The sequence below is a fragment of the Lissotriton vulgaris genome, chromosome 12, assembly GCF_964263255.1.
Source record: "Lissotriton vulgaris chromosome 12, aLisVul1.2, whole genome shotgun sequence".
Lineage (NCBI taxonomy): Eukaryota > Metazoa > Chordata > Amphibia > Caudata > Salamandridae > Lissotriton > Lissotriton vulgaris.
In genome coordinates this window covers 605,540,022-605,555,654 of record NC_141700.1, presented here as the reverse complement: position 1 = coordinate 605,555,654, position 15,633 = coordinate 605,540,022, and the positions used below count along the sequence as shown (strand labels likewise).

Below are 15,633 nucleotides of genomic sequence, written 5' to 3'. Positions count from 1 at the left end.
AGGTTGCTCACTATAGTGGATCATATATTGGAAGTCCTTAGTCATTCCTAAGGACTTCCCATCCACTAGAAATGGAGCCTACAGCACCTTTCCAAGGCAAGCGTCAGTCACTTGAGACCTAGGAGATGTGTCACATGGCACTGCCTGTGCGTAAGCCTGGCTTCACACATGCTGCAGGTATCCAAGATCCTTTTCTACCCGTATCATGACCAAGGGTCGTAACAGACAAAGACAGGGATTGTGCGGGAACCACATTAAAGGACAGGGATTAAGCACTCCTAGCGGAAGAGTCACTTCAGTGATTAAGTTCTAGTTAATGCTCTTGTCCTTCCCCATTACTTCATCCTCACTTGATTCACTATCAAGGATCCCTAAAAGTAGGAGAGGCAACCTATAGCCCTGACCGAAATTCTGATCAAAACAAGTCCCTTCTGCTGACCATTCCCATGTTGATGCCCAAGCTAACCCAAGTGGTCCAAAAACAGAGGCACAACGCATCAAGAAGCTGCTGCATAACAGACCAGAGGAGAGTTGAACAATAAGCTAACATCTACAAGTGAAGGTGGGGTCAGTGATGACTATTATATCAGCACACAACCTTCCAGTGCTGATCTTTGAATCTGTGCCCAGTGGTGGTGTACTTGTGGACTCACACACTGATGAAGCTCGTGGGGCAGACACCTGTCTGCCCCCTTCAGGACCTAGATTTGGGTCGCGTGGATTTTAGAGCTATTCATTCGAAGATTCCAAGTCAAAGTGGCATTTTAAAAAACGAAGGGAGGGGGGGGGGGGGGGGGGGGGGGGTTGGATATCTTCCCAGCCCCATAACATTGAATGCTGGAAAGCAAGGTGCTTGATTCTGCTGTGGTAGGCTCCTGTTTTCGCAAATAAATGGTGCACCAATTGTAGTACGAATTTTCATTAGATCTTCTGGTTTTTGGAGATGAAAAAAGAATTTCCGAAGGAAAAGGTCTATGAGATATGGACAACTTGGCAGAAAGGAGACCTTATTCCGTGCAAACATGTACAGTTATACAAATAAGAGTCTGAAATCTCACTGACATATGGAAACTAGCATCAGCACTAAACATGCAGTCAGACAGCAGTCATGAATCCAGGCAGGTGCTTCTGTAGGCTGGCAAGAAGTCTGAAAATCACTCCAACTGAAGCTCTGGGAGTTTGGGGCATGGAGTGTATCTTTATCCCCTGAACCAGGGTGTACTTGCAGTAGAGAAACATTCCATCTATGGCCTGTTCTCTTGGACAACGAGAAGGGCATCCCAGGATGCTCTTATCAAGTGAGCATGTACAGAAGAGGTCGGGGGCACCAAGAGGCCTTTAACTATGGCTTTGAAGAGACACATGAAAAGAATTTTGCGTATAGTGCCTCGCCTTACTCTGGGCTTCACTGTGGTGGAGGAAAAAAAGCCATTCAATTACAAGAAAATACTTATCCTGTACTTCAAATGAAGGAAATCAAATACAGCGAGGCTCCTGACTGCTGTGGGTGAATAGCTGCACAGCAGCTGTGCGTATAAAAGACCATAACATTTGCATCTACCAGCCTTCTTTCTTTCTAAAAAGAGGTAGACAGTCGGCTCTATACCAAAGAGACACCTGGCTTGACAATTGTGCAAGGCCCTTTAAACGATTTCCTGCGAATAGAGATGAATAAACCTGAACCCACTGTCCACAGTTCAGAATTTGCAGATGATAAGCACTTTCCCATATTCAAGGCATCACTCATGAGTAAGAAAGCAGAGATTCTCTACAGAAAGCCCTCCTTTTGGAAAGCAATGGAGGCAGGCAGGGCTTCTGGTCAGCTCCTCTTGTAAACGTATTAATGATCTTGGGAGAAATCCCCAAACGTATGAAAGATGTCCTTTCTTGACTAGGGAGAATTTGCTGCCTTCATTTCCAAGGGAGCAAAGAACACATAATTGATGGACGGAATGCAGAACAAATCAAAACATTCACCCCCAGTCAAACGATCTGTGTTAAATCAATCATTCTTTTGCTCACCATGCCACCCCAGTTTAGACTGGCAATATGCAAATCAGTCTTGAACCTGTGCCTCATGGGAACAGTCCAGCCCGAACTGCCAAGCAAGGTCCTCCCAAGACTGGAAACAAGCATCCTAGGACCGGGTTTCACCCCTCATCAGCCAGAATACGCTTGAATCCAGTGGCACAGTGAGCCCGGGACCCACGTCTGGGCATAGCCGGGGCACTTAGGGCAAGGAACCAAATGACACACAATAAGACGGAATGCAGAACAAAATCAAAAACATTCACCCCTAGTCAAAAGATCTGGGTTAAATCCATTCTTTTTCTCACCATGCCAATCCAGTTTAGACCTGGCCATATGCAAACCAGTCAGTGTGGTTATTTTAGTTTTGACAACTCAGCTACTTCACTCCAGTTATTTTCTTCTGTATGTGCATTTTGTACAGGTGAAACACGCTTTCAATCAGCAGTGGGTTGGAGCATTGGTTAGGAAACTGGGAAGGATTCCCTCGCTGACAAATTATTACTACAGGCAAATAACATTTTCTTCTACAGCATGGAATCCTCCACAGATATACATCCTATAGAATAAGTTCCAAAGCAGTATCTAAACCACTGCGGAGGAGGGGGGTTGAACACGTCTAACCAGATTTTGAAGGGAAGATTGGAAAACATGCGACGTTCTTTCCCTACATTCAGGTCTAAACAAAAAAGAACATTCAGCTAACGTATGAACTAACCAGCAGATCATTGCTCTCCAGAGAATATTTGTTGCAAAACGCCACGGAAGATGCTTTTCCTCTGATTGAGGGTAGTCTGGCCTATGCTGCCAAGGCTCACCAGACCAGACTCTAGTCTGATTTGTAAGGAACCAGTTGTGGGGCACATTGGAAGCACAATCGGGATATGGAAAGGGTGCACCAGTTATATTTGTTCTCTGGAATAACAGACGGCACCAATTTTCCATGGGGTCACAAACGCTTTTGAAAACAATATTCCAAAATAAAATAAGATTAAAAAAAGGTGAACAAAACAAATCTGCATTCTGATTTCTTCCATCTTTCAGCGTAAGCCGCACAGAAAATGAGATACTGCCACTTTAAGGCGCCAGCCTTGCAGGATCTAGATTGTCCTGCACCAGCTGAGACATTGACCGTACACTGCTATAACCTATGCAATTCTGCTTACACAAAATGTGGACTTATCTTCCTAATTTGCTACTTAATAGAGTTGTTCTCTATTACTGCACACTCTAGACCTCCTTGAAAGATAGCATTTTAATAAAAGCCAAATAAAAAGTAAACATCCATTTTACTATAGTTAGTTTAAACTGCGCAGGATGATGGGCACCTTTGGTAGCATATGAGACAAACAAGCAGCCTGATTTATATTTAGATAGGCAGCCCGCAAAGTAAATTACTCCGTCCCCATGGCGGAGAGGCCACCGACCTAATTTATAGCTGACCACCAAGCAGGCGGTCATTTATAAAAGTATTGTATATTACTCTGTGCTACGGGGCTACAGAAGCAGGATGTAGCCTTGTAGCACAGAGTAGATTTTCTTTTTGAAAAGAAAAAATATAAATGCTCCCCTCACCATGGGAGTCTTCTCACATGCTTGGGGGGAGCATTATTAACGATTTTACTAGCCTAACCGGTAGGTTTTACTGTACGGAAAGAAACAGCGAATAGTTACAACATCTCTGCCCATCCAAATTGGGCGGGTGGATATACAGCCATTTCTCCGACATGTCTTTACTCCACAGGGGTGTCAGAGAAGTTTTGCCACGGTGGCAACAGAGTAGTTCTGTCATGCCAAACTTAAGGTTCGACCACTTTTAAATCGGGTGTGCGGATCTTCATATTGGTGGTATGTATAATCCATCACAGTTGTAACGGAGTATAAACACCACCAACATATAAATAAGGTCCAAAGATATTTTAAATATTTTAAAGTCTGGGTCCTGCCTCAGTAACAGTCAAATCATACCGTTAGCATTCCGTGATAACTGTACAAGTATCTCCAGTAAATCAACTCACACGTAGAGCAAAAATATACCTGAAAACAAAAAGCTGAAATATTATGCATTACACTAGTACATACTAGAACTATGAAATTCTTTTTGGTCTGAAACTGTTAAATTGGTGCTGCTGCTTAAGGACGTAGCCTTCTACACACCTTGCTCCTTTCCGGTATGATGGAAAAGTTAAGGCGCAGTTTTCCAAGACACATGGTAGTACAGAATTATTTTGCTGCCTTCTTTATGGAGTGCAGGAAATTAGAAAAGCTAGATGTAATCAGCTTTGAGATTCGATACAATATTCATATGTATTAGTTGACAGGATTTTTTCACAGCTTAATTTGTTGCATATATGTATCTGGTGGAATTTGTATAACACAAACCAAACTGTAAAGCAACAAAACACTGAACATGATCTTTTATAAAAAGACAGGATGATCTAGACTGAGCAGATAGTTTTTTTTTTTTTAAGAGATGCGTTTGCGGTTACTTTCGGAATTCACGGAATAGAGGAGCCATTCTGAGGATGAAGGGGATGTTGCTTCAGATCTTGGGACTACATATGTAGATAGCCTGCATTCTGGCCTTTCCCATCTTGTCTGTCACTTTCAAGCTGGTTATTCCCAGTTGAACTTAACAGCGATATCACTGAAGGAGAAATGAACACATGAAATCCTGTACACTTTTGAGGATTAAAATAAAATCCCTGTCTGATGGCAGTTATAGTGCTAATTTGACGATCTGACAATGTTTGGATTTGCCAGCTGTTTCAGGGATATTCTTGGTGATTCTGTAGCTGGGTTAATGTTTGTAGGTGGCAGGTTTGGACATCTTGGTGCTGAAGACAACGTGGACTTCATATGACTGTCTCTTTGACCTCAAGGAATACCTTGATGATGTACAATTAATGGAATGCTTCGAAGGTGAGAACTATTCTTTCAGGGTTAAAAGCTTACACAAAATGGAGTTCACCACTTAGGATGGTCCCAACACAGGAGTGAGTGCTAAAAATCCCTCCATAGGAAAGGCTCCATGAAGCTAAGCTTACTGCATCTCAGGAAAGCCAAACAGTCACCAGCTCACAGTGAACTCGTCAAGGCTAGAGATTAGGTATATCTAATTTTCTTGATAGGACTAAAGACGTGCCTTATTGAAAACCATGATTTTTTTTTTTACTTTTCTGGTCACGCATATGGTGGCACTTAGAAAATGGAATATCGAACTGCTTTTTTGTCCCACACTTGCAACAAATGAGGCATATCACAACAAAAATAGTTCAAGAAAGAAAGGGAGTTTACGCATAGACAAAGACTGGGAAAGGGATAAGAGGTTAAACTCTAGTAAACTGCAAGTGCTAAAAAAAAAAAAAAAACACTTGTGGGACCCCCTGCGGCTGAGCAGCATGACAAAACAGTGGCGCTGTTTGGTTCAAGGCACTGTGGATGCTTCAGGTTTGGAGCTCTTGAAAGGATAGCACATATCCTTGGAAGTGGTAAAGAAAAAAAGAGAAACAAAACAACTGAAAAGGTCTTTTTACCTAATATATCCAATAAAGACAAATGGATTATTAAATATTGTTTTTCAATATTGTACAATGGCTCCACTAGAATTCTGGGAATCATCAGAATGATTCTCATGTAATGACTATTCCATGGGGAATTTTCGTTACTACCATCTTGCTTTACCTTTAATGACTCCAATATAAAAAGCGATTTCAAAATTAAGTAAACGGAAAACAAAAATGATCTTCGTTGCGCTAGACTGATATGGTTAATAGTGGTATTCAAACCTGTTCATACAAGCACAGAGGCAAAGCTTCCTTACAAGCCAGACCTTCCATCCAGGAAGTCAGGCAAGAGTCTCCCAGTGAGCCTTTCACTACAAAGGTTAGGTTCCTGTCTTCTGGTTACTTATATGATAGACACATGAACCTATCAGATGACTTCATTAAAGTAATACCGTGAAGGAGGGGATGCCAGTTTCCGCTTTAAGTTCTTATCTTTCAAGTGGAAGATAATCTGCTTGTGGTGTCTGAGGATGCATGTGACCCTGTGACATGCAAAGCTGAAACTACATAATCTACTTTATTTGGCAAAACCAGGCCTCCAATTTTATTAGTATAAAAAAAGTAAATTTGACTGCTATCACAACATATCCAAAGGGCCCTTCATAGATACCCTTTTCTAAGTTTGCAGTAAAAAATAAAATAAAAAAAGGAGTATAATGAAAAACCTTCATAGAAAAATACATCTGGAAAAACACCTCAAAGACAATAATAGTAAAAATAAAAGCATGGTTTGAAAGTGAGCAGTAATGGTGCCTGAAAAGAAACAGAAAGGAGCAGGAATGCAGAGCCGAGGTACAAACAGCATTCGCACAAAAGTGAATTGAATGCTTCTGGGGGCAGCAGTATTAAAAATAATTGTACGTAATTATGTGAACAATGACAATGTTTTTACATTTATGAAAAAGGCATAGAAAAATATGCATTCCATGGATTTCCATGGCCATGGATTTAATCCATGATCTTTTGAATTAAGCATTTTTGCTGACTACATTTTATCACACAACATAATTAGATTTAGATTCATAATTCCAGTGATTAATAAATAACTAGAGGGCTTGGTTGATTTTTCCTCTAGTTCGAATACCTTTTTTTTTCTGGAAAGTGAATTCTGTTTTGTGGAAGTACGAACCCTCGTACAAGCCAGACCTCTACCACTTACAGTAGAAAACGGCTTAATTGGAAGCATTTTATTATTTAGGAGGGGAGGGGAGGGGGAGTAAATGGTTATTGCATAATTAATAAAAACCTTTTCAATGTGTTGCATGATCAAACATCTGTGTAAAACACATAACGTGATCCATTTCATAGCAGTGAAGTCAATTGACCAGTTTTAAAACTATTTGTACTGCTTTTTTCCTTTAGAAAATTAAAAAATCTGATCCGTACCAATACAGAAAGTAATAGGCAGAAGGCGTTAAAATGTGAGGTGTCAGTACATAAAACTAATTTTTCTAGAGCTTAAAACAATTGGCAACTGCTGCATATTTACAAATCGTGAGTGACCCAGTAAAATAGTTGTCACAGGAATCTAGATGATAATGTTCGAAGTTCAAATGCGATAATTCCCTCCTTCGAGGGTTGTGCCATTACTTTGGGTCTTGCAACAGGCAGTTCAAAAATGTTCAAGCATATTACTGTGCCTATGAAAGCTTCTGGAGTTGTTCCCGATTCACCACAGTTGCGGACTCCTTGCTTGCAGATCTCTTTTCAAATCTCTGAAGAAATTTGATCATGTCACAGTTCAGACTGAGGTCCGTAAGGTTAAAGCTGGCTTCCTACTCAAGAATTCACAGTGGTCTTCTATACCGGCAAGGCACAGACATAGTACGTGGATGATGTTCTCCGGGTATTGCATATATATATATATAACCAGCATGCATCTTGCCTAGGCCTTCTTTTCCAAGGAGGGAGATGCTTTAATAGCGGCAAAAGGCCTTATACTTCAGGAATTGCACTTTGACCCAGTTACCATATTTTTCCCTTAGGTAGCCCTGTGGTTTAGACCTGGTATAATTGTGGAGTAGGATGCGATAAGACAGTTTGTCTTTATCCTCAAGCATTGATGCGAGCTGTGTACTGGATTTGGCTAGTCTTTTGAATTCTAGATAGCCAAGATGAAAGTCCCAAGTGTTTGTTAGGGTGAGTGAATTCTAGTAGTAGAAAGCTTTATTTCGATATTTTGGTCATATCATAAAAGCATTACAGTACAAGAAATATAAAAACACAGTACTGGCATTACAGTGTAAGGAAATAAAACAGCAGTACATTTTGGTATTATATCCTACATTAAAAATGTTAAAAAGACGAACCCACACAATGCGATTAGGGGAAACACTCATTAGTGGAGAAATTTTGATAGCAGCAAAAAGAAGAGCAATAGTGCAATACAGTACATATTATTGGAGACTCAATTGTCTGGCGGATCTTAGTATGCGTAACGCTTCCAAGTGAGATCTAGTGCCAAGGTTCCTACATAATGGTTTTAGCCACACGCAGCGCGGGGCTGCATAGGCTGGGCATTCGAACATTAGGTGGGGAACTGTCTCTTGTCTATTATCACAAAAAGGGCAATATGGACTAGATTGTAACGATGAATTCCAAGTTGATGTTAACTGTCCTAGTGGCAAGACACCCACCCTAAATTTAAAGTATAATGCCCTGTCCCAAGATTTGTGGATCATATCTAGATAGGGTTCTCTAAGTGGGAGCTCCTTAACCATCAAAAATTCTGCAGTAGATCTACATAGTTTGGAGTTAATGTTTCGCTCATTTGCCACCCAGGATTTGCCACCCAGGACCAGTATAGCTTCTTGAGTATCTCTTTTGGAGGGGCAGATCTATTAGCCCAGGCATCTTCAAGTCCTAGGTCATAGAGTAGCCGCTTAACTTCTCTAAGCCAGCGGACCTTGGGCCAGCCAGATGTAATGAGGAGTTCCCTCAAGCCTTCAGCATAACTGGATAATTCTGGTACCCTCCATATTCGTGTCCACAACAGAAGGGGGCGTAGCCTCGCCTGATCTTTTATTGGGCGGGTGCCCGCATCTAATAAGAGTGGAAGGGAAGGGGTGCTATGCGGTAGCCTCATGAGGTCTTTGTGAAATTTATTTTCTAGGCTCCCCAAGAAGTCTGCGTTCTGCACGCCCCACAATTCAGACCCATACAGAGCTGCGCTCACCACCCTTGCCCTATAGATGTCAAGAACAGCACCAATTGGTTTGAGGGACGAAGCACGTTGTTCCTTCAATAGGGCTCCTGTTAACCTCTTATGTGACAGGGAAATCTTTTGATGGTGGGCCTTCCAATTCATAGAATCGGAGAGGCGGATACCCAAATAATCGAACTCTTTTACCCTTTCGAGAGGGGCCGAGTCCAAGGTGGGTGGAGTGACAGTTTTCCTTGGGGGGTTTAAAACCAGAATCTTAGTTTTGCCTACATTAATGGCAAGACCCCTCAGATCACAGAATAGTTTAAAGCTGGATAGTAAGGATTGGAGGCCTGTTGGAGTCTTTGAGATCAGGAGGGTGTCATCTGCAAATAGGAGAGTAGGGATTTTTCTGCCAGCCAGGGAAGGTGCATCTGCTGGATGTTTAAGGAGATGCTCCCCCACCCCATTAATATAGAGAGAAAACAGAGTGGGGGCTAGCACACAACCCTGGCGGACTCCCCTATTTACAGGAATACGTGCTGTTTTTTGGCCCCGATCTCCCCACCTGATCTGCGCAAAGTTACTCTCATGGAACTTGGTAAGCATGCTAAGAAGGTAGGAGGGAATACCCAAACCCTCTAAGACACTCCAGAGCTGGGCGCGTGGGACCAGGTCAAAGGCAGTCCGTAGGTCTATAAATGCGAGATACAGACTGCCATTGCCCAATACGACCACTTTCCAGTATAACATCAATAAGTGGAATGTCTGTTCGATGGTCCCCGTTCCGGATCTAAAACCAGCCTGGAAGTCTGACAGTACCTCATTGTCATCAACCCACTGAAGGATCCTGCCTAAAACTACCTTGCCCGCTATCTTCTGGGTGGAGTCTAACAAACTAATTGGGCGATAATTGGCGGGGTCGTCCCGACAACCTTTTTTAAACATCGGGACGACCTCCGCTCCCCTCCAGGAATCGGGCAAACCTCCCCTCAGTGCTGCATTTAGGAGTAAGGCAATGAGTTTGCTCTACACCTCCGGATTGGCCCGCATTAAGTCACCAGGAATGCCATCAGGACCTGCAGCTTTGTTGGCAACCAGGCACTTAATTGCCCTTTCAACTTCCTCAGTGAGAAAGAAGTGGTCCTCGTTTAAGTGGTCAACCGACACTCGGTGAGGAGGATCCGACGTAGCGTCTACAGAACCCACAGCAAGAGAATAAAGCTTAGAAAAGTGAGCAAACCAAGCCTCCCCCGTGATGTTACATGTCAGAAGAGAGCCAGCGGGTTTATCCCTGGCTCTCAACAGTTCCCAAAAGGCCTTCGAATCTTTCTGGGAACTAGCCATCATTAAATCATTCCAAAAGTTAGTTTTGTAAACACCCCTAGCGATAGACAGGACTTTTTTGTGCTTTTTCCTAGCAAGGCTGATTTGGCCAGGAACTTTAGATTTCACTGCCATTATAAGTTCACGTTTGGCTTTGGCACAGGTAGAAGCATACCATTTAGCTCTACCCTTAGACATGGCTCTATTCTTATCCCTAGCTCTTCCCTGGGGGACAACAAACAGCTTACTTAGTGCTAGAGTTGTTTCTGAAAAGACGTTAGAGATTTCAGAGTTACTAAGTTCTGAGGAATCAATCCTCAACTCCACACTAGACATTATGGAGTTTGCTTGGGCTATCCTTCCCTCATCCGCGGCAACTTTGTTCCATTTTAACCGCCTAGCGCAGTTCGAAGGGACTATATCATGAGATGATTTCCATGTGTGCGGTGGCTGAGTTAGGGGCAAGCCTTGCCACGGGGGAGTGAGGGTCAGGGCTAGTGGGTTGTGGTCACTATCGGAGGTCGGTAGGACCTCCATGTCTTGAAGGTGAGGCCAAAGCTTATGGTTCAACAAAATGTAGTCAATACGTGAGGTGTGCCCCACCCTATTATAGGTATGTGCTCCCTTGGTGTCAGACCTAGATCTGCCATTAGTTGCTCTGAGATCATATTCCATACAAAGGCCATTGATATCAATGGCACTCTGAGTCCATTTTTTAATTGGATTTAGAGAGAGCAAGGGAATACCTCTCCTAGCATCATCTTCCCAGAGATCTAATATGTCCTCACAGGCTAGTGGCTCGAAACAACAATTTAGGTCTCCAGCCAGTATGATCAAGGAATCTGAGTTGCAGGTGCCAAGCTCCTCCTCAATTCCTGTTGAGGAAAGCCTAGAACCACCACCCCTAGCCCCCCTTAAATAGAGGTTAAACACTTCAAACTTTTGCCCCCCCTGACAATGGATGGATAGTCTCTGCAGATTAGGAGATTTAGTAGGGATGTGTCTTATAATTAATCCTAGTGCAATACTAACCCAGATCAAAAGGGCGACCTTTAGTTCCAGATACTGGTTTCTTGCAATAGACAAATCCCGAACGGTTCCACAAACGAGATCCAATCAGGAGTGTCGATGTTACGTGCAAGACCTGCGACATTCCAACAAAGGACTTTTAACGATGGAATTCAAGAAACACTCAGCCCAGAGGCGGGGTCAATTGCAGGGGGGGCAGAGACAAGGCAAGACCCTCTTGGACTCTGTGTTAACCCTATGGCCTCAGTAGTAACCCTATCTGAGGTTACGTTCACCTCCTCTTTATCAGGGATAGATACCAAGGTATCGTGGGTACAAACAACATTACTCCTTTTACTTGTGAGTGGTACCAGTAGGTGTGGTGCTAAGGGGGACAGTGAAAGAGGGGCTGTTTCCTGAGCTGTGTCTGGGGCTGTGATGTTATTAGCAATTTCCCGCAACCCCCATTCTTTCTTACCATACTCCAGAAGGTGACTGGGAAAATAGGTCCTGAATCCAATAGGTTTGCTAGCCAAAGGTAGAGGGTCAGAAACCGCACAAGAAGGTGGAACATGGGCAGGAGATGAAAAACCAACAGGCATGGGAAGTCAATCTACTTCTTCAAGACACCCAAACCTATTGGCTGTTGGTGCCCCGAACCACCCACTATGCGGTGCTTGCCATTTGTCTCTTGCCCCTCCTCGGGCCTGATGGCGTACCAAGGACCATTCCCCCCAAAGTTATTGTGGGGGATAAAAGAATGTTAAAGGCCTAGGCACAATGGCTGAGTCTTCCCCATAGGTAGTCCATGAGCATATATGGTGAGCCGTATGTGGGTCCTCAAAGGACACAACTATACAATCACCTGGCCAAGATTTCCGGGAAGGGCCTACCCAGGGGACCCTGCGCACCATTAGGATTTTACTTCTCATACCATTTGGGATTGGTCTATTCACATTTAGCCAGTGGGTAACCTTGTTCTTTAAGGACCAGTGGTTTTCTTGACGGTCGTTCTCAATTCCCGGGACACCTGTCAAGACCACCACATATGGATTTGCATCAGGGGGAAGATCTATGTAGCCCCCACGAAAGTTACTTTTAATTTGTGGGACCTGGGGGGTTGGACAATCACCCTTGTTAACATTCGACCTGTGTTCAATTCCTGCTGCAACATGAGTAGCAGGTTGTGTACTCGGATGCCTCGATAACTTTGGAGGGGGTTTGGGGGCTTTATGATCATAACCCTTAGTTCAAGGTTTGGGTATTGGCCTGCTTGAGGATGGTACATGGGGAGTAGTGTTAGTTATCGGTGGAGCTAAGTTGCCATCTGCAGTATTAGTATTTTCCTGTCCTCGCAAAGCAAGAGTTGCTAGGGCTAGGATACTCTTTTCCACCTCTAAGAGATGGTTCTCAATGCGTGACAGTCTTATATCAAGGGGAGATAGCAGCTTTTTTAGGGTTTCCCAGACTGTTTTGATAAAGTCCACATCCTTCCACTCCTGCTCAGTTAGTTCTGCCCCAATGTCCTCTGCTGTAACATTACCCATGGAATGGTCCACGGTGGCGCCATCCTCAACAACTCCTGGAGGTGTCTGTACAGCAAAAGAAGTTCCGCCTTCAACACTAAGCATAGGAAGATTGCTAACAGTAGTTTGATGGGCCCGAGCAATTTTAGCCTTCTTTCGTGTGTAAGCAGACCTCGTGTTGCGTTTTCTCTTATGTGTTGTATCTTTAGTGTTAGTGCATGGGGGATCATCATGTAACATAATGATCTGAGGTGCACCAACATTTGATTGCCCAGGGTCTGGGTCCTGGGTAACCGCTGTAGAAGTTTGGGTAGCCAACTGATGTGAGGGACTTAGGGTTGGTAATGTCGCAAGGGACGGAGCTGGTAAATGATGGACGTCCACATGCGTTATAATACATTGCGGATTAACCAAACGCTCAGGGGTTAGTGCTGACGCTTTGTGGCCCAAGGAAGATTTTTTAGACTTAGCAATGTCCTGGGACAGTCCCCTAGCAGCCTCCAAATCTAAGGAAGCACGTTGTTGCATTTTGGAGATTTCCTTATCTATAGCAAAGTTTGTCCTCTTAATAAAGTCATCTAGGGTCCCATTTTGCTTCACATTCCCCTTAGCAGCCCTGCTGCGACTTACCCGTGTACTCATCTCCAACTGGACTAGCGAGACAGATATAATAAGGTGAAAACAGCAGGGAAAAGGTATAGGGAAGGACGAAAGGGGTGGGGCCCAGCCCAGACTCTTCAGACCTCAAACGGCCTCAAACGGCCCGCTCTTTGCCCGGTCTTCGCCCCGGTCGCTCCCGCTCGCTACCGCGCAGCGGTAACTTCTATCTTTGAAATAGAGCTGGGGTAGGGCAGGGGGCGTGGCCGGCAGGGAGAGCGTCCCTCGCAGAAATCCAACGACGACAGTCAGGAAGGGTAAGAGCCTCCACACAGTGCTCCGGTCATCCACAAGGCAAGGTTTCCCACAGGCTAGTAGATCTTGTGCACTTTTAAGCAGCCAGGGGGCGTGGCCGGCAGGGAGAGCGTCCACAGGTGTGACACGCAGGGACTCCTGGGCAATGGAGTCCCTGCTAGGCTGCTCGCAGCCCTGCCGGAGTGCAGATGGTCCAGGAAGTTTTCAGCTCCCCACACGAGCCCCTCAGTGGGTGCAGGCGCAGCGGGACCCGCGCAGCGGGTCCTGCAAGACGTAGAGTTTTCCCTCGCAGAAATCCAACGACGACAGTCAGGAAGGGTAAGAGCCTCCACACAGTGCTCCGGTCATCCACAAGGCAAGGTTTCCCCGAGTGAATTCAAAACCTGGGTTGGGTAGTCGCATGCAGGGGAGGTCGGCGTAAGTTCCAGTTCTTGCCAGATGTGGTGGCCCAGGGTACCTTCTGGAGCCCTCCTAAACGTGTGGCAGCAGGACACAAAGGCTGCCTTCCGAGCCATTGACTGTTTGGAGATACCAAAGTCTAGCCTTATTTGTGCAGGAGATGTGTTCAGATGTAGTTCAAAAAGTGACCTGAATATTTTGAGAACCGTTCTGTCCAGCATGGCGATATCCTTGCTCTGAGTGCCTTTCTCCTGTATGTCAGGGTGGGGAGGATCTTTGCTTGTGCTACCTGCAGAATAGGTGAAAGCATGGGCCCATTCAGCTTGTTATAAGGAGACCTCAGACTGAAGGACGAGTTGCCCTTCTTATTTTTTTCCCAGTGGGTCACTGTAACTTCCATTATCGTTGAAATGAACTAGGAGGTACCTAAAGCTTTTAACGGTTACAATTATTTCTTCCCCCAGTAGCATTTACTCCAGCAATAACATCAAGCGTACTCCAAGTTATTTTTATGGATTAACTTTATACAGTCTTCCACATGATGAAATAACTAAGAACATGCCCGCCTTTTCCACAAACTTTTTTTCAACTATTTTACTCCTTGCTTTTGTCCTCCAATCCAAAATATCCAGCAAAATGGTCTCCTAGCATAATGGAGGTTTACAGTGCCAAGAAATAGTACACAGATAAGACTTGAGAAATTAGCACAGCTGAATATATATTTTCAGAGCTGTTTACACTGAATGATTTCAAATAAGCAGGCCTCAGCTTTACGGACAGTAGCTTGTAATATAACTCGATATTAAAAAGTGAAATATCTTTGTCAGGTAAACCATCAGCACATTCCACTTATGCTGCGCTCAGAAAAAATGTCTTATCCCAGACATTTACAGGCTCGCACCTTGAAATCAGCAGACATGTTTGCAAGAGATGATTGCTTGGATTGCAAACTCTAGAACAGATACACTTGTGGGTTAGGTCTCTGCATAATCTATTTGCATTAACAATAGAACTTACTAAGTTTCTGATTCTACTCTACTGCACCGGTCATAAATACCATGTTGGAGAAGGAAAACCTATGTTGAAATGCTAGTTCTCTCATATGCATTCTCTCTGAATTAAAAAAAGAATGACCCCCCCTCACAAAAAAAAACAATAAACCTAACCTAAATGGCAAGCAACCCAGATATTTTATTTCTTTATGTAATTTAAAAGACGACCTGACTGAGTCCAGGGATAGTGGAGCAGTACAGATACTCCTGCAACGTGCTTATTTTGCTGTCTAGGTAGTTGTTTTCTGTGAAATGTACTCTGCCATTAGCGATTTGATGTGAACTGGCTACATTAAAAATGTTGCTATAAATAAGTATGTTTTAAATTGTTTCAAATTGCGTTTCCTGCTGGGGATGGCAGCAATCGCATAATTTTTTCAAAATATTCATCACTTTCGTGAGAAAATTACATAACACTACACATTTTTAACAATGTTTACATGGGCAGTATCAAGCATAAAAATTGAAAGGGACACACGTCAAGCAAGATGCCAACAAGACAATGGTTTGAGGCCAAAAGGTCTCTCAGAGGTTTGCTGTTCTAGCAAGGCATTTTCTTCTCAAACCATTGTCTCAAAAGTGAAAAGCAGAATCTTGTGCCAGTATTTCAAATATTTCAATACATTTTGCAAAAGGTGCCTTACAGCAAAATAGAAAAACTTCACCCGCTTAGT

General features: G+C 43.7%; 1 protein-coding gene across 2 annotated transcripts in view; it reads right to left on the bottom strand.

Annotated features, from left to right (window-relative positions):
• IST1 (IST1 factor associated with ESCRT-III) overlaps positions 1 to 15,633 on the bottom strand; it is a 112,626-nt gene that overhangs the window by 37,485 nt on the left and 59,508 nt on the right. The window lies entirely within an intron of this gene.